This window comes from Pholcus phalangioides, unplaced genomic scaffold (assembly GCF_987345545.1).
Source record: "Pholcus phalangioides strain wild (caught in Gottingen) unplaced genomic scaffold, Ppha-v1.0 ptg000010l_1, whole genome shotgun sequence".
In the NCBI taxonomy this organism is placed as follows: Eukaryota; Metazoa; Arthropoda; class Arachnida; order Araneae; family Pholcidae; genus Pholcus; species Pholcus phalangioides.
Genome location: NW_028301603.1, coordinates 35,327,640 through 35,353,356, shown reverse-complemented (window position 1 = coordinate 35,353,356; position 25,717 = coordinate 35,327,640). Strand labels below are relative to the sequence as shown.

At 39.5% G+C, this 25,717-nt stretch overlaps 2 long non-coding RNA genes across 11 annotated transcripts in view; both read left to right on the top strand.

The window, feature by feature from the left end:
* Positions 1 to 25,717, top strand: part of LOC149081348 (uncharacterized) — a 151,113-nt gene that overhangs the window by 26,463 nt on the left and 98,933 nt on the right. The window lies entirely within an intron of this gene.
* LOC149081349 (uncharacterized) overlaps positions 1 to 25,717 on the top strand; it is a 61,811-nt gene that overhangs the window by 10,381 nt on the left and 25,713 nt on the right. The window contains exons 2-3 of one of the 10 annotated variants that reach the window (XR_016193442.1): positions 8,535 to 9,040; positions 16,110 to 16,853. The exons of 8 other annotated variants lie outside the window; for them this stretch is intronic. This is a non-coding gene — a long non-coding RNA (uncharacterized LOC149081349). Of the gene's footprint in view, positions 1 to 8,534; positions 9,041 to 16,109; positions 16,854 to 25,717 lie in introns of those variants that run through there. One more of the 10 variants, XR_016193440.1, reaches the window with a different exon arrangement.

The following is a 25,717-nucleotide window of genomic DNA, read 5'->3' as shown; positions in this document are numbered from 1 at the left end:
TGCTAAAAATAAGAGGCTTTTGTGGAGCCGAGATATCTCGTCATTGTCGCTTAAACAGTTAAGGTCTCCTGATTTTTTACTGTTTGTGACATTTTTCCTTTGATGTTTCATTAAAATCGCTGAGTACGCTGAGCTCAAAACCGGAATCACCATCGCTTTTTTGGACATCAATAAGCTACTGACATGAAGTATCGGGAATCAATTGCACTACCGGGCATATGTGTGCCGTGAGACGGCAAGAGGGCACATGGAATACTTATAAGTACTGGGGGAAAAAACTTGAAATGCCTCTGCAATAACCATCTTGCCGCCTGTAATACATTTTGAAATACATTACTTTGAAATCCGATGATTATTTTTGAATCACCCCCGTATATGAAAATTGTGAGCAATTTTCGCCCACTACATAAACTCTCAGAACTGGAAGATGCATATCAGTGGTAATAATTAATTATGACTTTATTATATACTTACACTCTGTGAAAAACATTATTTGGAATACGAAATGATGTTTTATGCTGTCGTTTTTTTGGCATTTTTATTGTTAAATAATTTTAAAAATTATATGATATCTTCGGTTCCTTTCCATTATATCAGCATTTAAGAATTTCCAAACAAATGGTACTTTGAGATAGATTCAGAACTTCCATCATGGAAAAATCTTATTCCATAACATATATATATATCTGAGAATTAATGTTTATCTTCAACATTACCCGAATGAGATTCACTCGAATCAAAATCGTTAGACTTCCCTGCCCGAACTTACAGTCAAAATGGACCAAGATCGCAGTTCACGTGTTCCTGAGCTCAGCTCGAGTAAAGCCAAGAAAAGGCTACGAAAGGAAGATATTCGGAACATTTTGAATCAAGGAACATCCGTGATAATTAATTGAAGATAATGTTTTAAATATGACATGTAGTAGTTTAAATACAGGACCAATAATGCTATCATTTTTGTCTGTGCGAAATCATGTGAAGAGAAAATTTGTATTTATTCGTCTCCAAATATGCAGGATGTATAGTCATGCTCTTAAACTCCCCTTTTATCTATTTATGTTTTGAACCATTGGGAAAAAAATATAAGTTAATTTCACAGAAAAAAAATTCAGGTCATCGCATCTATTCGCAAAGAAAAAAAAAAATCTAAAATTCTTTTGACTTTTTTTGGAAAAACGCTCTTGAAATTTTCAAATCTACTAAATTACTCCCCAAAACGTGCGCAAATGGAGAGTTTGGTTCTTCCAAATCGTAGATAAGTTTCATAATTTGCGTACAGAACTCGGAAACGAAAGTCATTTGAACTCATATTTTACGAGCTAGAATTTCATTGTCAAAACTTTATTCAAGAAACTTATGTTCGAGTTATCGTCTTCATATTCATTGAAAAAAACAACAATACGTTCGCTCAGAAAAATGACAGCTTTGAACCATGAATTCTACCTGGTTTCTACAGGCCCGACGGGAAAAGTATTGGTACTACTACTATTACTACTAAGACCAGACATGCACAGCATCCATATTCCTCTGCGGAAATTCTAACAAATTGGTGCATGTCGGAATGTGTGTGTGTACGTGTAGTAAACATTTCGTGAAGTTTGTTTCAGTGTAATGCTTGTTATTTGCAAAGCTGCCATCTTCCATCCATTTTTCTAACTGTGCGTGAACATTAATGATTGAATAGTATACCGTCGTAGGCTTGTCGCTCTCTGCAGCGAAAGAGATCGGCTCGCATTTGAACCTTGAAGTTGTAAGAGTTTTGCTGGCAGTTGTGAAACTTTTAATTTTTGCAGCTTGAATACGCACTTTTCGTTTTTTCTTGAAAGCAAAAAAAAAAAAAGAGTTGTCTTTTGTCTTGGGCACATCGGAATTCAGTTCTTTGAACTCTGCAATGAATACGTCACCCACGAATTTCACTTTAAGCGCCCAGCATTGGTAGTGCAAAACGCTGTTTTTAATAAATTCAATCTCGCAATAATTCATCATAATCACGCGCGGAGTCTGATACTATGCTCTTTACTTGAGATTATTCAATTTATAGTGTAAGAGTTCACTATATTGTAGATGTTGATTTAAAAGATACTTTATTATATAAATTTATGACTATTAAAATTACTATGGGTTAAACTTAACTATTTACATCGCAGTCGAGTACCAACACATCCGGACATTCAGAAGTCTCGACTCTCTCTGCTGTTAGTACACATATACATATGTAAGTATACACTCGTTGCATTCACAGCAGCAATCATGGATGACTAACGCCATCTGCTGGATTATTGGTTGCTATACAATAGTATCGCTACAAATTTATTATTTGTTTAAGGTTTGTTCGCCCAGGGCGAACGATACATGAAATTACTGCGAAATATATATGCATATGAGAGTAAGAATACAGTATTTTACATGAAATACAGTATTTTTTTTTTTGAATTGGTTACTAAAGATGATTTGCATTATATGAAGCTAAAAAAAATTTATACATATACTAAGAATTACATATACATAAAAAAATAAAGATAGAACAAAGAAATTTTGTTGTATGCATAATAAAAAATTGATACATAGATTGATTATATATAGTTGCCATTGATGCAACTGTTGCAAATGTGGCAACATATCTTTTAGGAAAATGAACTTTTCGTCCATATCGAGTTGTACTTTTTGTAATTGATTGTTCAGACTGTTCTGCTATTGCAGGTTCAGACTGTTCTGATGATGTTGCAGGTTCAGAATGTTTTGTTGTTACATCTGAATTTTTCTTTTCCACAAATGCAGGTTTTACGCGATCAACTGACACTTTGACTGTTCGGTTCGGAAGTTCGATAGTCACTGTCTTGTCATCTCTGGTGATCACTTTGTGTGGTCCCGTGTAAGGCTGCGATAGTGGTGGACGCACAGTATCTACTCCCAAGAATACGTGTGTGTGCAATCTTTCACAGATGGATGGACATACATCGCTGTTTGACCATGTGCTGATGTAAGCACAGGCTTTAATGTACGCATCTTTTCTTTGAGTTCCGTCACGAAATTCGGAGAATATGTTGCTAATGGCCTTGAAGAGTCTGTGAGAATATCAGCTGGTAGACGTAATGAAGTACCGTACACAAGTTCTGATGCACTAGCTCCGAGTGTCTGGTTTTATTGCTGTTCTGATACCTAATAGCACTATGGGTAGTGTATCAGTCCAGTTTTGATTCTCGTGGGCTTTGATTGCCGATTTTAAATGACGGTGGAATCTCTCAATCAGTCCATTGGATCTTGGGTGAAAAGCTGAAGAGCGAATTCGATTTGTGCCAAGAAAATGATTGAGTTCCTTGAATAGATTTGACTCAAATTGCCTTCCTTGGTCCGTAGTGATCGTAGAAGGACAACCAAATCTGCTAATCCACCCCGTAAATAGTGCTTTGCACACTGTTTCGGCGTTGATGTTGGGAATTGGGACAACTTCAGGCCATCGACTGTATCTGTCTATGATGGTGAGACGATATTGCATTCCTTGTGACATAGGAAGGGTTCCTATGATATCGATATGCAGGTGTGAGAAACGTGTATCTGGAATTGCAAAGGTTCCTAGTTGTGCTGTTGTGTGGCGTTGAATTTTGGACCTTTGGCATTGCGTACACTGTTGCACTAATAGCTTAACAGATTTCTGCGTATTGGGCCATACATATCGGGCAGATATCAGTTTACTTGTGGCTGAAGCTCCTGGATGTGAAAGGTTATGAAAATGCCTAAAAATTGTTTCGCGTTGAGATTCAGGCACGAATGGTCTAGCTATACCTGTTGACATATCGCAATAAATATTTGTATCAGCTAGAGGAAATGGTATCATTTTTAATTTTAGAGAAGTGCTTCCTTTTAGGTAATTTTGGATTTCAGGATCAGTTGATTGAATTTTAGCAAATTCTCTGAAATCTAAATCTGGTGCTGATGAAACTGAATCTACCTCAATGCGACTTAATGCATCAGCTACAACATTGTCGGTTCCCCTTTTATATCTCATATCAGTTGAAAACTGAGATATAAAATCAAGTTGGCGAAATTGTCTTAGAGAGCATTTTTCTGGTTTTTGTTTGAAAGCAAAAATTAATGGCTTTTGATCTGTAAAAAATTGAAAATTTTCTGCCTTCTAGCATGTAACGAAATTTTCTTATGGTAGTATAAATTGCAAATAATTCTCTATCATAGGTTGACCATTTCTTTTGGGTGTCTGATAATTTTTGAGAAAGAAATGCTATTGGTACTCATGTGTGGTCAGTATATTGCATTAATGTGCTACCAACAGCGTTATCAGAGGCGTCAACTGTGATACAAAGTTGTGCACCTGGCTTTGGATGCTGTATCAAAGTGGCTTGAGCTAATGCTTGTTTTGCATCGTGAAAAGCAGTTTCAGCCTCAGGGTTCCACTGTAGTTTGTCGGCTTGATTGCATGATTTTGTTAGTTTTGATTTCTTTCTATTTTGTCGACCTTGAAGAAATTTAACTAATGGAGATAATATTTCCGCTGCTTTAGGCACGAATCTCCTATAGAAATTAAATAGGCCTAAAAATCTGCGTAATTGTGTTACAGTTTCTGGACGAGGAAAATCTTGTATTACTTTAACGTGATCTGAAAGTGGTTTAATTCCCTTTTCTGAAACGTTAAAGCCTAAGAAATTAATGTTAGAAACACCAAAGATGATTTCGATGATTTAAGACTTAAACCGTAATGATTTAGCCTATCGAAAAGTTCGCGCAGGTGTTTGAGATGTTCTTCCTCTGATTCTGAAGCAATCAGAATATCATCCAGAAATGCATAGGCAAAAGGCAAACCGCGAATAACTTCATCAATGAATCGTTGAAATGTTGCGGCTGCATTGCATAGCCCAAATTGCATTCTTGTGCTTTCGTACAGGCCAAAAGGAGTTGTTATGGCAGTTTTATGAATATCATCTGAATGAATGGGTATTTGATGATATGCTTTAATCAAGTCAACATGCGAAAATATTTTTTTTCCATGCAGTTCTGCAGTGAAATCCATAATATTAGGCACACTATACCTGTCTTTCACTGTTTGCGCATTTAGTGCACGATAATCGCCGACTGGTCTCCAGTCTGTGCAATCTTTTTTTGGTACAAGATGTAGTGGAGAAGCGTAAGGACTTTTCGAAGGGCGCATATGGCCTAAATTAATCATTTGCTGGAATTCATCTTTTGCGGCACGTAAACGATCTGGTGCCAGTCATCGTGGTTTTGCAAACACCGGTTGACCGATTGTTTCGATATGGTGCACAATGTTATGCTTTATTTCTACATTTGCACGTGGTGGTTTTATCTCAGGAAATTCTTTAAGTAACTGTAACTGATGATAGTGAGTGTCGCCTGTAATCAGCTTGATTGAGTGAATTGATGCTGATTGAATTTTTGCTATAGATGATAAATTGGTTACCGAATCAAATATTTTTCTTAATTTTAGATCAGGAGTAAGACCGAAATTGAAAAGAAAATCTGCGCCTATTATTGGCGTGGACACATTTGCTACTAAAAATGGGCATTGGAATTTTCTTCGTAAATTCAAATCAATTGTGAGAAGTTTTTGTCGATATACATTAATGTGTTAGATGCATTTGCCGCATGTAAAGTGAATAACACTGGTTGCATGAAACCAGTGTTATTCAGCGATCGACAGAGTTCGCCGGAATAAGCGAAACGTCAGATCCTGTATCTATAAGAAAATTTATGTTCGTCTTTTTATCTGTTACAAAAAGGCGACGGGATTTTGTGAGCAAAGTGAATTCCGCCTCTACACTTTGCTTTCCGCGTTTCCCGAGTTATTGTAAGTGCACGGTTGCTCACATTTTCGGGCATTTTGGCCAGATTTTCTGTGATGGAAACAAAGTTCATTGTTTTCCCGACTGCGACTTCTACTTGTATACCTAAAATTACGTCTGCCCCTTTATCGAAAATTAGGCCTTCGGCCTAGAGCTTCAATACGATCCGATAACTTCCTAATTTCTTCAATTAAAAAATTTTCCGAGGAACTTACCGTTTGAGAGGATGCAGAGGGAATGCTACTGGCTATTGGTGCAACATTGTACTGATTCACTTCCATCACACGATCGGCTACTTCGGCTCGTTCATCCAAGGAGAGTGGCACAACGGCAGCCAAGATGGATTGTACGTGCGAAGGAATTCGTTGCACAAACAACGGATCTAAAAGTTCATCTGGAACGTTGTGCGGCTCCGCAAGGCGTTTCATGGAGCGGAGTAACTCAGATTGTCGTCTGTCACCTAGTTCTTCACCTGCCAGTAATTTCCTGATTTCTTGAGTCGAACTGTCGCTTGCTCTTTTTATCAGTTCGGTTTTTAGATGTTGAAATGGGTTTTCGTCGTTTGGATTCAGAATGACATCGCGAACGAGTCTTGGAGGCAGAGCGAAAACAACATAATTATATTTGGTTGAGGAATTGGTAATTTCCTTCGGCACACCCTGTTTGAAACTCGCCTCCACCATATGAAACCAAAGGATGGGATCATTACTGTTATAGGCCGGGATCTTTACAGCTGTAGCTTTCATGGTTTTCTTCTTTTTCTTTTTTCTGCTGAAGGAGCTGTTTCATGAGAAAGGTCAGGGGAAATTCTTCTTTTCGTGGGTGGCTCGTCCCCTGCTTTTTTTTTTTCTTTACATCTGTTTGGATGGAGGTATCGGGTTTCGTTCCGGTTAGCAATGGAAGCCTTTAAGTATAGAAGACTCCATGAAGAATATTTTCTTCGTGCGTTTTCAAACAAGGGTCACCCTAAATATATTGTAAGAATTCACTATATTGTACATGTTGATTTTAAGATACTTTATTATATAAATTTATGACTACATCGTTTTATTTACATACATTTATTTACATCGCAGTCGAGTACCAACACATCCGGACATTCAGAAGTCTCGACTCTCTCTGTTAGTACACATATACATATATAAGTATACACTCGTTGCATTCACAGCAGCAATCATGGATGACTAACGCCATCTGCTGGATTATTGGTTGCTATACAATAGTATCGCTACAAATTTATTATTTGTTTAAGGTGTCAATCATAGCCTTTGAACACGCGCGCGCGCACGCGTAAAAATTAGCGACGTCTCAGTGTAATGTGTAAATTACCGAGATTTCGTGTAAAATAGTAAAAATTCAAATTTTCGCATTTATTTCGTGAATTTCGAATTTATTTCGTATGTATGAAATTTAGGTATCCCTAACCATTGGTGGTAAAACATACTTTCAGTTAGGAAAGGGATCAAAGTGACTATTTTCTACATTTGTAAAGCAGTCCATTCCAGGGGAGAAAAGGGTTTTTACTTCTTGTATTAAGAAAACGTATATGTTTCCCTCTAAAAATTAGTTCTTAATTTGGTCTTTGGTTCAAGAGAGTCAGCGTAACAAAACTTTCTAATTGAAAATTAGAGGGGACAAGGTACAATACAAAAAACATATTTCGTTATCTCGGTACACCCCCTAGTAAAATGAATGAAAAATCTAAAATGGACTCGTTTGATGTTTTTTTTTTAATTGAAAGTATGTTTATCACCAACGATTGAGAACACACAGAGGGTGTATATGATTTTAGGCCCTGTATGCGGTAGAAGACGCAAATAAAAATCATTATTCGTGCATAATAATGAGCGCAAAATTCTAAAATGACATGTTTCTTATATCGGAAAGTAAATTAATGATGGTGAGAGATTACTGAAGGTTATGCTTACTTGCTGCAGAGATGGAAAAAAAGATACATATATAAGATTGATAATTTCCATCTCTCCTCATGATTACACGTAATATAATTTAATTACTCCATATACAGTATCACAAACCACCATTTAGCAATGAAAATACACTCGCAGGCTGAGAAATTCACAAAATGGTGTTAAGGGAATTTCAATTTTTTTTATTTACATTTAAAAATCAGATATTCGCGCATGATAGTTTTGTATAGCGATAGTAACAACTTATATGGTATATGCTTACAGGCTGTGGAAGAAACATTATTTGGAAATGAAATTATTATCTATTTTTCTGTTATTCATATGAAAAATATGCTAATGCGGATTTGTTAAAAATCTGAACTTCAAGATTTTTTTTAACCAATCTCTAATGGCGTCGACTTGCAGAATCGGAAACAAGCGTGCGCTATGTTCGTACCTCTAAATCAATTCATTATTAATATTTTGGCATATTTTCAATTATATCCGCTTATACAGAAATAACTTCCATGTAAATAACAGTATTTAGCGAAGCATTCAAGCACATCTCCAAGAAATATGGGAAAACTATTTACTCACTGGTTGCTGTAATAATAATAATATCAAACGTTGATGACTTGACTTCCTGTTTAATTGGCTAGAACATTTATGAATCGGTTCTTAATTTCTTGAAATAAAACCAAAATAATTTATGAAGCACAATAATGTATCGAGATTTTAATATGTGAAAAAAGATTTATACTCACTGGCTATAATTCCATAACATATCGATATATGTAATAAATTTTTGTTTCAGAGCGATTCATATTCATTCATATGCACAGGCTAAGCAACTGCCATAACACAAGATGTCTTTGTTAAAGGTATCCAAAAAGTGCCGACATGCTACTACTTCTACTTAACCGCACATGCGCTTCGTAAATGTTCCTCTGAAAAATCCCTTCTGATGACTTGGTGCTTGTAGGAATGCGTCGTGTATGTTTAGCGTATCATCGTCGCGTTTGTTCCTGTAGAGTACCTATCACGTTCTCAGAAGTACTACCTCCATCTTCCGCAGCAAACAGCTCAGCAGTTTATTTTATCTGTATCACGTACTATGATTGAATTTCAGATATGTTACTGGCCTGATAAATATCTGTTGAAAGACATTATTCCGAATGGAAGATCGGCTCGTATTCACATCCTTGAAGTTGAAAAACCGCACAAAACGATCTCCATCCCCGACCACTGGGTGGGTCTCCACGATGGCAGTCAACTGCTGTGACTCAACGCATCTGTCAACTATGGGCATGGGTGACCTTGGTATGTAAATCGATTTAATAACTACAGGGTATATAAATCCCGAGATATCTCGTCTAACTGATCAGCTTTGTTTCGGCTATCCCGAAATATCTGGGTCTCTCATTCGGCATTGGCACACGAGTCCAGATACCGTTGTAAAGTTCCCCTGATAATATGTTATTCTTCCCCTTCCCGTCCTGTCAATCAACTTCCAGTGGGCTGAGTCAGCTTTTGTTCAAAATCTGATAACTGAAGAGGGGAGGGAAACGATCTTTTTTTTTCGAGATAGAATAGTATTATTGCGCACAGCATGAATAACAGCAAACGACAGTTTTTCCTCCCCTTTGTTTATTATTATTATTATTGTTATTATTAGCATCTTGTATTGCAGGTGGGGTGAAAGTATTTATTAGCTCACGCAATCAGAAGAAAAATATTCTTCTTGAAACTAGGTGGCAATTTCTAGAAGGTTTAGTAGTTTCAACTTTGACAGTTGTAATGAGAATCGGAAAAATTATTAAAAATCGCTTAAAGGTTAAACAGTATTTTCATATATGTGTGGTCCACGCTCAGTATAAGCCATTACTTATGGATACTTCTAGCCAAGTACAAATACAAATACAAATACAACGCCACAACAGGCAAAATGCCCAACGAGGTGGCTGATAAAAAGATGCCCATAAAAATATGGATGTCATATGTTTCAAAAATACAGCAACCCCATTAAAAATGCAATTAACACAAATTATAAACAATATATACACATGATAAAATATTATACAATGCCCATAAAGAATACTTATGGTTGTCTTATTCTAAGAATGGATAGCTTCTCGATTTACCCCAACATGTTTATCGTATTTCTTTTTAAACGTGTCAATTGTGTTACAATTTACTACCTCCGGGGGTAAGCTATTCCATTTATTAACAACCCTATTAGAGAAAAATTCCCTGCGACACCATAACCTTGCATTGTCCCTCACCAATCGATACTGGTGTCCCCTTGTAAAAGCAGTTGATTGGCGGTGTACTAAAAGTTCATGGTCCATCCTATCCATCCCATTGAAAATTTTGAACACTTCGATCATATCTCCTCGACACCTGCGTTCATCCAATGTAAACATATTCAAAAAATGAAGTCTCTCTTCATAACTCAAGCCCTGTGTGCCAATAAGGACACGTGTAGCTCTTCTCTGCACCCCTTCAATCAAGTCTATGTCCCTCTGTAGGTATGGTCTCCAAAACCTTACCGCATACTCCAGTCCAGGACGAACTAAGCCTCGAAAAAGCGGAAGAATGACTTTAGGAGAACGCGAAGAGACCTTTTTGAAAATGAGACCAAGCATTCTATTCGATTTTTTGACAACCGCTGAACAATGTTCAGAAAACCTAAGCCGCTCGTCAATGAGAATTCCCAAATCGGTGACCCTAGTTGCATCCGGGATAGTGACACCATTCAACTCGTAAGAGAACCGTGGGTTGTTCGAACCAAAATGAGCGACCATGCACTTATCTACGCTAAACGTCATGCTCCATTCATTTGCCCATGCTGCAATCTTGTCTAAGTTGGTCTGGAGCAACTCCCTATCGCTTTCATTCCCGATTACCCCCATTAGCTTCACATCATCTGCGAATTTGCTAGTAATTCCATCGATACCCTGATCGAGTTTGTCGATAAAAAGTGAAAAAAGTATGGGGCCAAGGACACTTCCCTGAGGAACTCCACTTGTGACGTCTGTCCAACCAGAGAATTCCCCGTTCACCATAACTCGTTGCGACCTATCTCTTAACCACGATTCTATCCAATTCAGCAAGTTGCCCCCTATTCCAATCTCGTGTAAACGCTTCAAGAGTTTGCCATGTTGTACCCGATCGAATGCCTTCCGGAAATCAAGGTAAACAACGTCGACATTTTTGCTCTTACCCAAAGCCTTAGTCACGTAATCATAGAAGCAAAGGAGGTTAGTTACACATGACTTCCCCTTCCTGAACCCATGCTGATTATCCGACAATACATTATTCTCGTCTATCCACTTCAGCGCCCTGTATATGCAGTTTACCAAGTGCTTTTTAATGGCCATTCTACATCTAATTTCCTAGCATTTGCGATTCAATTTTTGAAAGAAACAAATAAGTTATTTTTTGTTTAAAAATAAACTTTTTGAATTTTTTGATTGATTCGCATTCAATCCAGGAGCGTGCACAGGATGGACATTTACAGGTGGCCCGCCGGGTTTGCGAGGGGCATAATGAATTTGTTCCACAGAGAACTCACTCTCTCTCGTGTACCGATCTTAAAAAGTATTTTGAATTAACAGAAATTTATTAGGACAGCATATAAATGTATGTCTTAATCATTTTACAAATATATTAAAATATATATTTACTCTTTTTGATCGTCTTTAATGGAGGACGTCCCACCACCACGTCCCTCCCGATTCATGTTTCTGAGTCAATTTTGTGACTAATATTATCTGTCGCACACGAGAATGGCATGTAAGAGCAAAAAGCTATGCATAAAATCCCGAAGAGAAAAATTCAAAAGCACAGAAATATTGATTTGGTTTAATTAGCTCTATTTTCCTCTCTTATTTTACAAAACTCAAGTTTGGATCATTTGCACTTACCTGATCATTATTATCTGTTCCGAACTGTATAAAAAAGAGAAATATGTAAGTATATATTCATGAATAAAATAATAAAAAAGAAGGCAGGCTGTTACGACCTTTGATTTTTAATAGAATCCATAGTTTTTGGGCTCATACGCCTTGTTCGAAGTTTTTAACAGGCAGACGTTTCGGTCATTAATGCAGTGGACATAATCAGTGCAGGTGGTGGCAAGCAAGGAGACGAAACGATCTCATTGGAAGACCGTCCAATGACAAACGCTTTAGTTGAAGAAGCGGAACAGTCGGCCTCGCCGTTGGGCTGCTTCTGATTGGGTGGGTGGGATTGAAGTCTAAGAAATTTGAATGACCAGACCAGACCAGAATAAAAGTTATCTTCCAGGGCCTGGTTCATTAGGGCCATCTGCGAGCTTACAAATTGTAGCCTTGGGGGCTACGTATGAAGGGAAAGACGAGATCGTATATGTATGGGTAAGAATGAGAGTGCGTGTATGTGGAAGGAAAGGTTTTTTTTTTAACTAAATCGGTAAATGGTCTCTTAGTCTCATTTAAATTTAGAAGTTAAATTTAAATTTAAATTTTGCAGGCAAAATGCCGGCAGCAACCTTCTTGTGTTAGTACTATTACGATTACGCTTCGCTGTGAAGAAAGCTCGGATGCGACAAGGTTTTGGCTTCGCCGCTGCTCGCACGGGATTGGTCGGTGCGGTTCTGCTCCATGATTGGCTGGACCTGTAATCGATATAGTTAGTTAACAAGAAGGGAAAAAAAGAGATAGAATTATGGTGTTATTTTTCAAAGTTCAGAAATTAGTAGAAGTCAAAATAAAACAAAAAAAAGTTGGTTTTTTTTTTAAGAATATTTTAAGAAATGTTTTTTTTTTTTTGGAGAAGGTTTTTTTTTAATTTTATATAGAAAAAGTTGGGTGAAAGGAAATGAAGAAAAGTTTAGAAAATCCGAATAAAATAAAAATCCTGAAATAAAATAATTTGCGAGAGCTCGCTATCATCAGTCCTTCACCAAGATGTTTCCCGCTTCGTCGAGAAATCTGTTGATGATATCTTTTCCGGAGCTTTGCTTCATAATGTCCTCAAAGCAAGACTTGGCAAATTCATACATTTCGTATGTCGAATTATGGCTCGCCACTGAATCAGCGTCCGATGATTCCGCCGTGTTGTCCGCGGATGACGCCGTGGGTGGCTCGGCTTCTGGTACTGCAACCTTTCCGGTCAACGGGCTGCTCGTGGTTGTCTGCTTCGAAGAAATTGTTTTCTCCCAAGTCCGTAGATGGTCGGAAGTCAGTAGAGTTGGACTCGAGGCGGCTGTTCCTGAAGTTTTTGCGCAACTCGGTAGACTGTACGCTGAAGTCCGTAGGGCTGGACTTTTTTTGGACGAATTTCACCAAAGTTTTTCGTGGTTTTAATGCAGTTTGCAGTCTTTTCCGGCGGACCTGAGCTGTCGGACTTGTCACTGATGCATGGTAGACGTCTCGTCTCGTAGAATTTTTCCCATACTGCACGTGGGAGGAAAGATGTGTCGCCGTAATTTTTTGTCGATTTAGACACGGTTAAGGAGAGGATAGTAACATTTTGTACTTGTGTACTGCGCTTTGGTGCCGGGCGTTTATTTCCAGCTTGTAGATTTTTGACGGCATCTTTGAAGGCAACACATTTCCTGTACGAGGCCGGGTGAATTTTCCCTTTTGGTTCGATGTTGTTTGGCCTTTTTCTAAATGGCACGATGTCGATAATGACGTGTCTAAGACGACGGAGAGAAGCAAGTTTCTTGTTTTTGTCACCGTTCGGTACTGTTATCTTTCACATCGCGAGTCGTTTTGCCACTTTACGGCGTTTGGATGTTAGCTGGAAAATGTTGACAATGTTAAAACCCACTTTTAACAGTTCATCCCATATGTCCTGCGTTTTGGTGTCCACTTCGAGACCTCTTAGTACATAGTTGACTGATGGTCGGTGAGTGTTTCCAGCAAAATTTTGGAGCTGTCTTTATGATGTTTCACCGAAAAATCATTTTCGCATACATATTCAAGTGAGGTGGCCAGCCGAAACCAGCCGCCATCATTCCGGATTTCCATGGAAAGTCGATCCGGATTTTTGCCATCCGTCTCCTGGGCGGGAGTGGCCTCGTCAGGGCAGTCGAGATGCGATTCGCCGGTTTGAATTTTCGAAGGAGGCTGGGCGGGGCTTTCCTGGGTTTCCCCGTATTCGTTCCGCGGTCTCCGGCCTGCACGTCCCATGGCCACATGGTTGGGGCTGTCTCGGTTCAGAAGTAGGCGGGGCTTCTCTTACGCGCACGGCTTGTGATTGGTCGCTGCTTCAGGTTGCTTTTGAGGTGCAACGCTTTGGTGAGAAGTCTGAAGCTCTTCTCTTGTGTTTTCCGGACTTTCCTTTTTTTCTTGCGACTTTTTTCGTTTTTGCAAGTGCTTGAACGAAATTTTGGATATGTCTAGAATCAGCGGGGCTCATTTGAGATTTCACATTTTCAAGCCCGCATTTTTTGACGTCCAGAAGTTCCGCAAATATTTCTCAGTGAACCTCGTCAACGATGATTTGATTTGAAGCAATTAGTTTTCTCTTGTCGTATGCGAAAATGTCACGTAATAACGCGTCACCACGACACGATCTATGGAGGTTTGAGCTTTTTTTCATCCTCTGAAAGGAGGCGAATTCCTGCTTGGAAAACTTTAGCAGTTTCCTTGCGGCTTCAGCTAGCGTGGAGACATCAGCCTTGTCGTCCCGGGTCAGCTGGACGATTTCGCACCATCTCCAGTTTCCTGGATCCATCAGTACATCGTGGAGGAAGCATCGGAAAATTAATTTGCTATTAGACATTCTTACTAGGCAATTATAGTTTAAGGACAGTTAAGTTTAATTTATATTTGGGAAAGAGTTAGGGCTCCGACTGAGTACGGGCCGTAGAAGCTATGTTAAACTAGCATTTGGGAGCAAAAAATTATGCGTCCGTCCCCTACGAGAGGTGGTGCCTCTTCTTTGTTTGTTTGAGAAATTTGAATGAGGGATCGTAATTCGTAAGAGTTGGTTTCTGAAACCAACGCTTACGAATTCCAATCCCAGCATTCAAATTTGAAGAATCCAATTCCCACTCCCGCATTCAGAAGCACCAACATCGACTCGTCACTTGCTGTCCGTTACAACGGCGAGATAGACTCTTCCACGCCTTCAGTCAAAGCGTCGGTAGTTAACAACAGTCTTCCAAGGAGATCGTTTCGTCTCCCTGCCTGCGCCACCGTAGCATTTGTATAGTAGTGAAAAAAGATTATATATCCACCGAGTAGTGGACGAAGCTTATGTATGTAAAAAAGCTTTGATAACGGCATAACAGTCCGAAAAATATGGATTCTATCAAAAGCATAATACTCTGTATGAAATGGTGGAAATGTAATATTTTAATTGGTTATTTTGTACGAGTAATTTTTTTAAAAAATTTTTAATAATAAATTTCAATCTTTTTCTAATGATATCTATACGCTATAATACAAACATGAAATTTTAAATGAGCAGAAAATTAAACTCACCGCGTTATTCCAAACGCCTTTCAGATTACCTTCCTGCAAATTAAAACATAAATTATGCATGAGCTGAACGTCACCGATAAGTGTGAAAATAGTTGTTGAATACCAATATAATATATTATTGATAGATACATTGAAGAACCTGACATACTTTCGCTTCCCTTCTCAGAGAAATATCGAAGCGCCCCAGAAGCATGGGTGCATCCGGAAATTTATTCATTTATGTGAAAATAACAACGGTTTTCTTCATACCAACATTTAAATAGTAAGAAATATGGAATTAAAATCGTAATCATATGTCGTCCGCAGTTAATCACTCCGTAATTGTACCATTGCCCTTGTGTTGATAATCACGCATTAATCTTTATCTTGCATATGATAGAATCTGGAATTGAATTTGCCCAATCTCTATATAGACTATATCAATCTCATTGATTTCCAGTAATCACGCCGGAATAAAATATCATTTGTCGTCCATATGGCCACCACCTACAGTTTATTCACACCCGCCTGTAATCGATAAAAACAGCTGACGCTTGTCTTCTTGGTCGTCAATTATACCTTTATTGGGTGTCCGTACTACCGTTTATTTAGATGCAGTAAAACCCTAATTTTGCGGCCAAAGGTGGGACAAAAAGAAATCGTGCGTAGACAAGTGGTGTTATGATCACAATCAAGTAATTTTATTTATGTGATAAAACATCGTACTTACGCCCTGCATTTGTTTAATAATCGCATTATAAATCATATACAATGAAAAATAACGCACACCTGTTTAACCTACAGCGTGCACCATCATCTCAGGATGATCTGGATTTATTTTTGGCCAAAAAAAAATTTTAGCCATGAAGTTCTTAAAATTACGTATAGATGGCATATGCATATATTATTATTATTTCTATATTTTATAACAGGTTTGATTGTACTATATGGTCAATATGGTCATTGTTGAGTGGTGATAGAGTTTCTGCCTGCCGCTCTCTCTTTTGTTGGTGATTGTGGGTTCGAACACAAATCCTGTGTTCATGAAACCTATACCAAACGGAATGTCGAGACTGAAATATTATTTCATTTTAGACACAGGCTTCCATTTCATAATGCTGCACATGCACACACATAAAGCCATTAATCAATGAAGGGACTATTTTTTGATTCCGTCGAAGATATATTTCCATCAAAAAAAGTGTACGACATAGGCATGTAATGATATCAGCTCAACGTAACAAGTCTGGCTTTTACCTTCGAAGTACTGTATACCCTTTAAAAAAACTGACGGATTCCGAAATTATTACGGTGACATTTTGAGGTAAAAATCAGTGAGTGCTGAAATATTATACTTACAAGATTCTTTAATCCGTCAGCTACATTTCCTGCCTGAAACAAAATGTAAAAAATGAAAACTAATGTCATGCCACATGTTTTGGTTTTTTTTTCAAAATTATTTTGAGGAATTATAATTGACAGGAAAAAAATGACGGTATTTGTTATTATCCGTGACGTCAGGACTATATTCTGTATGTAAATTATATATGTTATTGCGCATGTCTATCATCTTGTATAAATACGAGAAGCTATTGTTGTGTCGACACATTCCATCGGCTGGACCGATCAGCCTATACTATGTAGTTTTAAACTTAACAATTGTTTATTAAATCCTTCGTTACTTGTAAGTTCTTATTTCGTTCATTGCGATTCCATTCAATTCTTAAAACTGGCGACGAGTTCTCGAACTGCGTGGGAAGCCTTTTTCGCTGGCGAGGGGCGTTCCCGAAGCTCGGGTATGTTCGTTTAAGTTAGTCTTTAAAAAAAAAAAAAAAGTTTTAGGTGAAAATTTTAATTTTTTGTAATTGAATGTCGGATCCGGAATCATTTCAATCCCCGATCGTCTGTGATTTATTCCCGTTTTCAATTTCACAGACTCAATTCTAGTGAGGGAATAAATGCGTATGTGACTGATTTGAGACGACTAGCAGAGGCATGCGAATTCGGAGAAACTTTGTCATAGAGGCTGCGAGATCAGCTCGTATGCGGGATGAGAGACAAGAGTGTGCAACGGCGATTGCTAGCAGAAGCAAATCTGACTTTTGTTGATGCCGTAGCCAGGGCTCTTTCTAATGAATCCGCAGTTTCTCAGGTAAAGAAATGCATTCACAGTGTCCAAATAAGAACTCGTGTGCTGATGCAGTTGATCAAATTAAAAATAAGAAATTTCATTCCACTGTGCAGCAAAAACCTGAATTAAAGAGAAAATTGGGCTCACTGGATTCAATTCATGCTTTGGGTGTGGGGAAAACATGATCGGTCCTCTTGTAGATTCAAAAATGCTATTTGTAGATTATGCGGGAAAAAAGGACACATTCAAAGGGTTTGTCGCTCAAAACGAGGTGATCAGAAAAAGTCCTCGTACCCCTCGCGTGATTTGGGCTTTGTGAATTCTTTGATTCTGATTATTGTTTGAATTCCTTAGAATGCAATTCTCTTAAACAGCAGGTAACGGTCAAAATTGAAGGAAGTGATATTGAAACGGAAGTTGATTCGGGGTCATTTTATTCTATTATTTCATTAGGTACCTTAAGAAAATTACTAAATCCAATGTAGTTAAAAATACTGCCTACTACTCTCGAACTCTCTGATTTTCAAAACAACAAGGTCGGTCTTGTAGGAAGGTGTTTGGTCCAGGTTGAATTCAAAGATTTTTCTCCGAAATCGGAACTCTTGGTTGCAAAATCTAAGTGCACCAACATCCTCGGTTTTTCATGGTTCGAGCCGTTGTGAATTTCGTTAAGTGGTGTGAATTCGATTTCTGATCCAATCCAATATGTTCTTGAAGAATTTTCGGAAGTGTTTAGAGAGGGCCTGGGTGCCTACGCTGGTCCCGAGCTAAAATTGCCTATAGATCGTAAGTTTCTTCCTATCCGTTGTAAAGCTAGGAATGTGCCACTTGCTATGAGGTCGAAAATTGAGCTGGAATTGAAGGAACTTCTTGAAAAGGGTGTAATAGAGCCTATCAAAAATCCCAGGTGGGCAACCCCGGTGGTACCCGTATTGAAGCCATCTGGTAAGGTGAGGCTTTGTGGTGATTATAAAACCACGCAGAGTAATAATACCTGAGCCGGGCCGTTCACTCGTTTTGCGAGAACTGCATATTGCTCATCCAGGAATCGAGCGAATGAAAGCATTAGCTCGCTCTTATGTGTGGTGGCCAGGATTGGATTCGGACATTTACAAATTTGTGTCCACCTGTTCGAAGTGTCAAGAAAGTAGACATGATCCTCCGCGTGCACCAGTACATCCGTGGGAGGTAACGACCGTTCCCTGGTCAAGACTGCATATTGATTTCGCAGGACCTTTCCAAGGACGTAAATTCCTCGTATTGGTCGATTCCTTCTCCAAATGGGTCGAGGTGAAGTTGATGACATCAACGAATGCTTCCTCTACGATAGATGTTTTACGAGAAGTCTTCGCGACACACGGCATTCCTGACAGTGTGGTATCAGATAATGGTCCACCTTTCAATTCAACAGAGCATGAAACATTTCTTGACACTAATGCTATTCGTATCGTTTTAGTTTCTCCTCGTAGAGCAGCAGGAAATGGTCAGGCTGAACGTGTTGTCCAGTCAGTCAAAGATGCTCTGAAAAGAATTGTGCATGGACCATGGCAGAAGAGAATGGCTCAATATCTTCTACACCAGCACATCACGCCATCTACAACTACGGGGTTGAGTCCAACTGAGCTACTAATGGGTCGGAAGCTCCGTACGTGTCTGGACAGACTCCATCCAGACTTCGTGAAGGATCAACGGGAAAAGCAGGAACTGACCTTCCAGAAGGATAATTGCACACTTCGTCGATTCTCTACTGATGACCATTCTATGTCAAGAATTATTCTCAAGGTCCGAGCTGGGTTCCCGCAATGGTCTTGAAACCATCGGGCCCTGTCTCGTATCAAGTGACAACTGAGTCTGGTAATGTGAGAAGATGCCACATAGACCAGATGAGGAAACGAGTTCCTGAAGCAGTATCGCTTCAACCCTCTAGCCTCATCACCGAGGACGAAAATGTTCCAGTTGTCGAAAGCTCTCTTCTAAAACCATTGGACAAGTCTGTGTCAGTTCAACAGAAGGCGTCAGTTCCGGTTTCTCCTACAAAACATAGAGTTCCAGACCTTCCGGTAGAAACGTCGATTGCTTCGTCTAGGCCAAGTGTGAAAATAATCAAGCCAAGACGCCTAGGTATCGATGATATAGTGTGATAAAGGAGGAAGGAGTGTTATGATCCGTGACGTCAGGACTATATTCTGTATGTAAATTATATATGTTATTGCGCATGTCTATCATCTTATATATAAATGTGAAAGTATGTATGTATGTATGCTCTTTATACAAATCTACAGTTTTAGGCCGATCGTCACCAGATTTTGTATATATACCAAACAGGATCGGGATTGAACCGTAGGCTACTTTAAAAGTTCGTCAGAGCCGGGAAAATGCCCGAAATGGGCGAAAAACTGTGTGGCAACAATGGTTTTGGGACCTCAACAATCACTTTCGGAACGTTTACTTTGGTTACCGTGGTTTCCAACAATGCGTTTCAGACGTGTATATATATGCCTTTACAATGGTTTGTCACACCTTTAATTCTGTTATTGTAACAGTTTATTCCTTTATAACGGTTTGCCACTTTTCCAATCCTCCCAGTAATTGAAGAAAACCCGGGAAGAGCGCCGGGTATTTTTGCTTGCCTGTATACAGGGTGTCCTGTAAGTGATAATGCGGCGTTTATATCATCAACCGCCCATCGTAGAGATATAGTTTGAATTTAAAAAATGCTTAAAAGGCGTTTGTAATATTCGCTGCACAAGTTGGACGTATGACGTCGCTAACAACAGAGACTGATTACTTTCCCAAATGGATTTTGCCAGTTGTTAAATTCAGTTCAAGAACTTGCAGACAAAGTCTTCCCAAACATTCAACAAAATCACCGAAACCATGACTGGCTTTGTGAGTGGCGTTCCGGCATCGAAAAATGACAGTGTGAACAAGATCATCGAAAAAAATCCTAAAAATTATTCCGGGACTCCACATCCTACAAATCGGTTGACACAGACTCAGCGCAGACAGTTCTGTATCCTGCCGAATTTCTGAACTCTTTGGATATTCCCGGTGTGCCACCACACAATTTGACCCTCAAAGTCGGAGTACCTATAATGCTTTTAAGAAATTTGGAGGCACCGAGACTCTGCAATGGCACCAGACACTGCGTGAAGAAATTGCACAATTACATCATCGAAGCAACGATTCGAACTGGATGTGCCAAAGGAGAAGACGTCTTCATCCAACGTATCCCAATTATCACTGAAGAAATGCCATTCACTTTCAAGCGATTACAGTTCCCGATTCGTTTAGTTTTTGCCATGACAATCAACAAAGCGCGAGGCCAGTCGTTAGCAGTGGCAGGTATCAACCTACTTGAGCCCTGAATTTCTCACGGATAGCTTTTCGTCGCGTGTTGGTAATCCAAAAAATTTGTACATCTACACACCAGATGGAAAAACAAAACATATCGTGTATTATCCACAAGCGATTGCCTGAAGTTTTTAATTACAATATTTAAAAATAAAAGTAATTTTTTCTTACTTGATGCAGAAATTTTTTTGATTAAGAAATAATTAATAAGCTATACATATATTAATTTTTTACGGGGCGGGCAACGTCGCCGGGTATCAGCTAGTCTTATATATAAATGTGAAAGTATGTATGTATGTATGTTCTTTATACAAATCTACAGTTTTAGACCGATCATCGCCAGATTTTGCACATATACAAAACAGGTCCGGGATTGAATCGTAGGCTACTTTAAAAGTTCGTCAGAGCTGGGCAAATGCCCGAAATGGGTGAAAAACTGTCGGGCAACAATGGTTTTGGGGCCTCAACAATTACTTTCGGAACGTTTACTTTGGTTACCGTGGTTTCAAACAATGCGTTTCAGACGTGTATATATGCTTTTACAATGGTTTGTCACACCTTTAATTCTGTTATTACAACAGTTTATTCCTTTATAATGGTTTGTCACTTTTCCAATCCTCCCAGTAATTGAAGAAAACCCGGGAAGCGCCGAGTATTTCTGCTAGCTTATATACAGGGTGTCCTGTAAAAGCTAATGCGGCCTTTATCTCATCAACCGCCCATCGTAAAGTTATAGTTTCAATTTAAAAAATGCTTTAAAGACGTTTGAATAATATTCGCTGCACAAGCTGGACGTATGACGTTGCTAACAACAGAGAACAACAACTACGACGACAAAACTGGGAATAAAAATGTTCAACACCAGCTGATCAACTCAATGCTTGCCTCAAATCATCAACACTCTGGCACGAAGTTAAAAAATTATTATCACCCAAAAATATGCGAGTTCAACTGCAAAATGACTCAGCACTGCTATCATTTTTACGTCAGTTGATCAAACTTGGCAATGGAAGAATTCCCGTAGACCCAAGCACTTGACTGATTACTTTCCCAAATTGATTTTGCCAGTTGTTAAATTCAGTTCAAGAACTTGCAGACAAAGTTTTTCCAAACATTCAACAAAATCACCGAAACCATGACTGGCTTTGTGAGTGGCGTTCCGGCATCGAAAAATGATAGTGTGAACAAGATCATCGAAAAAATCCTAAAAATTATTCCGGGACTCCACATCTTACAAATCGGTTGACACTGTCACAGACACAGCGCAGACAGTTCTGTATATCCTGCAGAATTTCTGAACTCTTTGGATATTCCGGGTGTGCAACCACACAATTTGACCCTCAAAGTCGGAGCACCTATAATGCTTTTAAGAAATTTGGAGATACCGATACTCTGCAATGGCACCAGACACTGCGTGAAGAAATTGCACAATTACATCATCGAAGCAACGATTCGAACTGGATGTGCCAAAGGAAAAGACGTCTTCATCCAACGTATCCCAATTATCACTGAAGAAATGCCATTCACTTTCAAGCGATTACAGTTCCCGATTCGTTTAGCTTTTGCCATGACAATCAACAAAGCGCGAGGCCAGTCGTTAGCAGTGGCAGGTATCAACCTACTTGAGCCCTGAATTTTTCACGGACAGCTTTTCGTCGCGTGTTGGAAATCCCAAAAATTTGTGTATCTACACACCAGATGGAAAAACAAAACATATCGTGTATTATCCACAAGCGATTGCCTGAAGTTTTTAATTATAATATTTAAAAATTAATTAAAGTAATTAAAGTAATTTTTTCTTACTTGATGCAGAAATTTTTTTGATTAAGAAATAATTAATAAGCTATACATATATTAATTTTTTACGGGGCGGGCAACGTCGACGGGTATCAGCTAGTCTTGTATAAATACGAGAAGCTATTGTTGTGTCGACACATTCCATCGGCTGGGCCGATCAGCCTATACTATGTAGTTTTAAACTTAACAGTTGTTTATTAAATCCTTCGTTACTTGTAAGTTCTTATTTCGTTCATTACGATTCCATTCAATTCTTAAAAATATTCTCCCACATAAGCTGCTTTCATCGTATCAGAAAATAAGTATTTGAGTCCCACTCTTGTAACCAACTCCTATTTTTCACGAAGTTGTGTAGCTAATAAAATAAGAAACGAGCTGGCTTAGTGCGGTTGAAAACATTATTTATCACACTTGAAGAGCTAATCATTGTCAGCTACAGCATCACAGCATCACTACTAAGCATCACAGTGTGTATATCTGAAACCAAAGAAGGGCCCCACTCGTGTTCAGCCCTACCCAAAATTCATTCGAAACTATTTGCTTCCAATGTTTACATCCTCAGACCCCTGGCAACACACTGGCCAAGCCTGGTCCAATGTTTCTTGACGACTATTTGCTTCCACAGAACTCTCCATGCTATAAGTGTAGGAGTTTTTCGACCTCTATGTGGCCATGCTAATTAGAAGATCGGGAAGGAAAGAGACTCCTGTGACTTGGCTCGAAGCTCCTGGCCTTTCTCTTCAAGCATCCTTTCAATACCTTCCAGCTTCCAACATTTGAGGGTCATTGCCAATAATGGAGTAACCACACTATGATAAATCGAGTAACCATTCGCCAATGACCAAACTTGGGATGGATTCGGCCGGGTTGAACACGAGTGTGGGCCCCGGCTTAAGCGATCTGTGAAATAATCTGCTGATGTCGTTCGAGTGTACCAAAACTAGACAACTGCACTACTACGAAGTTTTGGGGACGCAATACTCCTCGAGATTGCTGTTTTGACGCAAGCGCCCTCTCTGTTTGTCAAGTTTTCTCGCGCGCTCTCGTTTCTGTCCGAGATTCTTATGTACCTGTATAATATTCCAGAGCATGTTTGTTGTTGTAATCATCAGGCACGTAACATTTAACTCTTAAGTTAATTTAATAAAAAGTCAATTATTTTTAACTTGCACGTTTTATTCATATCACGGAATAATCAATAACGTCGACTAACTAAAAAGTGAAGATAGCAAGACGTCAATAGCCCTCGATCGTCGGGAAACGTATGTGAGGGCCGATTGACACACTGCAGTTGAGCAATCCACTGTCCAATAATTCATTTTCACACGCATTCAATTAAATTTTATTGTTTTTCCTGGGGTGCATTGCATCTTCTACCTAAGTGATTATGCATACTCCTGGCCCGAAAATGTCTGAAAGTTGTAGAACGAGCAAGAGCACTTTAGAGAAACTGATGCGATAATATGTGGACTCGATATTCACGCAGACATTCGAGCCAGAACCGCAAGTCTCAGCGTGTTACAGAATACTGTTGACGAGAAACAGAAGTACTTGGTGACATGCTGGGTACAGCAACCGGTTCTCAGCAGGAGAACGTCAGTGTGAACTGTGAAGTAAGGCAACCAACAAGAAAGACTTTAGAACGACATTTCCCGCAGAATTCTGGATCATCGCTCACTTCGCCATGTTGATATCGCCGTCGAATTCTTTCGTAGACGAACAAATCAAGTAACGCCATCTAGGTGCACGAGGTGCCAACGATGGTCCCACAAGACAGCAGAGTGCAATTTTCCGGGCAGGTGCATCAAATGCACGGCTTCCCACCCAGGACAAAGGTGCCCCAAAGTACGTGGCATGGATCCCCCATGAATGAACACCAGGGGCTCTGCCACCGGACTTATCCCATTGCCGAGATCTCTTCCAGCCCAGCTTTGTGGCAGAGTCTGGAACAAAGTGAGCGCACCTAACAGTCTGAGTATGCAGCTAGTGTTGTGGTTGATATTTCAGTGCTGCCATCTATACTTCAAATTGTGAGTGAAGTGTAATGATTGAATATTTGTTACGTTGTAGGCCTGTTGCTCTCTGTGGCGAGACTTTTTTCACTCTTATGCGAGACGGGGAGATCGGCTCGCATTCGCGCCTTGATGTTGGAAGGCATGGACACCCCAGAGTGCATGAACTGAAATTTATCCCATCCGGCGTCATTCAAAACATGTAGTGCTTCCGTAACCGAACTCAAAAAGCTCAATGCCGAAAATCCCACAACGGTGCACTCAAGACGCCAGCAACCACCGGATTCAATTTCACTCGAAAAATCGAAAAATACCAATATCGATGAGACCTTCATTCCAAGAAGAGTACGTGAACATTTTCTCAAGTACCAGAAAATTCGCATCGAAACACCGAAAAGAAATGGCAAATCAAACGGCAACAAAAAGAGCAATGGGACATCAGAGCCAAAGTCTACGGACTTCCGATCAAGCGACCAATCTACCGAGTTGCGAAAAAACTGAAAAATCGGCGACCACAACAGTCCGAAAATCTCAAGTCTGGTTCTAGTCGAAGCCACTCGCAGCTAGCAGTCCGCTCGCCGACAAAGCGACCACAGCAAATGCCAAAACAACTCCGGCAGCATCCGCAGCCACCGAGGACGGATCATCGGTCAGACCGCCAGCTGACTAACGCTAGCATAAACTTAACATATGAGATGTTTGAAATCGCGAAAACATGCTTCGAGAACATTATGACAATGAACACAAGAAAAGAGAAGCGAGCCGTAATCAACAAATTTCTCGTTGAAGCCGGCAACAACAACGGAACCACGGCAAATAGGAACCACGGAACCACGTCCCATTCATAGGGAACCACGTCTCAGCCAATACGAGACATGCAGGAACAAGATCAAGACGTTGCCCGCGACAAGGCTTTCTTCAATAATAATAACGTGAGGCAGTGGCGGCATTTTACGAGTCGTAAAACTAAATTTAAATGTAAATCCAGATACAATTTGAACTTTAAATATTCCCGAGTTTGTCCCTTTCCTCAACTCCATACACACATTCACTATTACACATGCATTACTCTCGTGTCTTTCCCTTCACCGGGGGTCCCCAAGGGGCCTCAGCCTGTATGGTGACTTATGGCCCGTGTTAGTTGGCCAGGCATCACCTTAAAATTCTGATTCTAGGGATTCTTGAAGAAAGACCTACCTGCCGTAAGTTGCTTTCTCCCCCCCTCTCCCTCCTTCCTCACTCACCA